The 2500-nt window shown below is 32.9% G+C and overlaps 1 pseudogene; it reads left to right on the top strand.

Moving 5' to 3' along the window:
* Positions 1 to 2500, top strand: part of LOC135205670 (techylectin-5A-like) — a 5792-nt pseudogene that overhangs the window by 2471 nt on the left and 821 nt on the right.

Raw genomic sequence — 2500 nt, forward strand, 5'->3', positions numbered from 1 at the left:
TGGAGTTCTGAAGAATTAGGCACTTCCCTCTTTCTAACAACGGGTCATAGAATTCCTTTTTAACGTATGCCAGATGGCTCTCTCTGACCTGTTCACAAAGGGAACGGCGATTAGTCATAGGCGCTAATGAGAGTAGTTTCCAATTTCTCGAATATGCCTGGGAGTTATCGCTCAATGCCCATAATCTCCTGTTGGTCACTAATCGCTGGTATGGACAGAGGCTTTTTGGGGGAGATGAAAACCAGATGTCTGATGGCTAAAAGCCTAATGTTTGGAGTAACAAAATCCCTTCGCTAAGAAAAATCATTATCTTATTCCCTTTTCCTTTTTCTTCTCTTATTATCCGTTTCGTGCCTTTTTCTTAAGTATTATTAAGTTATTGCCTTTTGTAATAACAACACTTTGCCACACTATTACATATATATATATATATATATATATATATATATATATATAGATATATATATATATATATATATATATAATAAATATGTATATATATATATAATATATATATATATATATATATATATATATATATATATATATATACATATATAAAATGTATATAAATGTATTTATATAGACAAAGATATATATACTATATATATATATATATATTATATATATATATATATAATATATGTATATTATATATATTATATATATATACAATATATATCATACATATATATATATATATATATATATATATATTATATATATATGAGTACACTTATATTTCTTTTGGCTAAAAAACTAAGGTACTTGTTTCCCATACCTTGCCACTGAATGTTTTGTGTATGATTCATAAACGTATTTGATAGATGATAATTACAAAAGATTAATCAGATTCTTAAACTATTTAAATTGGTTTACTATTTCTAATCTGACTTCAAATTTGAGTTAGGTAATTTATACCATACACAGTCTGCGTTTTCCTTTTTACTGCCCTTTATAGTTTCATGAGTACTCAGCCGGGCAAGGACAAGACAGAAACCTCGGAACATAAACCTATAAATTTTAGTTGTTATAGGAGAGTTATAACAAGATGATTTATCTTGGGTTTTTATTTCACCTAAACAAGACTTTTCAGCGGCTTTAATTCTTTGACATAAAACTGCAAAGCAGGCTAGAAGTTAATATTGATTAGATTTGTCTGTATATCTTGTGCCTTGTCTCCACGTTCAGATTCTGGTAACGCTCGTAATTAATAAACTAGTGACAATCAGCCTCTGGCAAACACATCGTTAATAGTTACATTTGGATTATAGATTGTCACCTGGACATAGCAAGTGGATCTCCTCAAAATTACAAAATACGTCAACTATGTCAAGTTAGTGATTCCCACCTTCGATTAATGTTGAACCTTGATCTAGCATTAATAATTTCTGGGCGATATTCTTACTTACTTGCTTTTTTCCACTTGTCTTCTCATTGAACTGTCAATGAATGTTTTTTTTAATTTTAATCTTACCTGTTCTTTGGGCGCTTCCAGCTGTGTGCTGCTTGAGCATTATTCTGTAAATTTCTGGAAAAAGCAACTTTCAAAACTGAGGAAGAGGAAGATATTATTATGCATTCATTTACAACGGTTGAAATACTTTCCTCTAAGAAATCCCATTCCAGAGCCTGATACCAGGACTGCACCCTTTGAGAAAATGCTGCAAAATAATGTTAGTGTAAATTAGTAAACAAGTTCCCACTTATCTATGAACTTGACTCATTTGTTTCATCAATGTCATCATTCATTATTTCTTTTATACAGGATGTTTATGACGCAATGGAAAACTGCCTTAGTAGGGACATTGGTATTAATCTTGAATTTCGAGAAGGTTTCTGCTTTCCCAAAATCTCAGATTCTATGGTTTGACGTCGGACCACAAATTCGTAACTGCCGAGATGTACAAAGGCAAGGCAACACCACTAGTGGAATCTACTTGATTTTCCCCTACAAATGTTGTCCTGATGTCCCTCTTCAGGTAAGTGAATTGCAATATATCATCAGCATAAATATGTTATAATTAGATGTTTATTTAATCAGACTGCAGTAATTGTTCCAGTCTTTAAGCGTATTTCAAATTGTTTTTTCAATCAGGTCTTCTGTGACATGGAGACAGATGGCGGTGGATGGACTGCCATTCAACGTCGGGATGACATTGAACCCAGAGAGAACTTCTATCGTACCTGGATGGAATATTCCCTTGGCTTTGGTAACCTGAAGGGAGAATTCTGGTTAGGAAAATGACACATTCCACGCCTTTAACAGGAATCAGACACTGAATGAAATAAGATTCGATTTAGCTGACTTTAAGGACAATAAACGATGGGCCAATTACAAGTTTTTCTACGTCCACGACCGAAGTTCATCTTATAAACTGGAGGTTGTGGAATATAGCGGAGATACTGGTGATTCCTTTACAGTCAACAGTGGAATGAAGTTTTCGGCCAAAGACATCGATAACGATATACACCCTCCAGATAGCTGTTCAGTTATGTA

The sequence above is a fragment of the Macrobrachium nipponense genome, chromosome 11, assembly GCF_015104395.2.
Source record: "Macrobrachium nipponense isolate FS-2020 chromosome 11, ASM1510439v2, whole genome shotgun sequence".
In the NCBI taxonomy this organism is placed as follows: Eukaryota; Metazoa; Arthropoda; class Malacostraca; order Decapoda; family Palaemonidae; genus Macrobrachium; species Macrobrachium nipponense.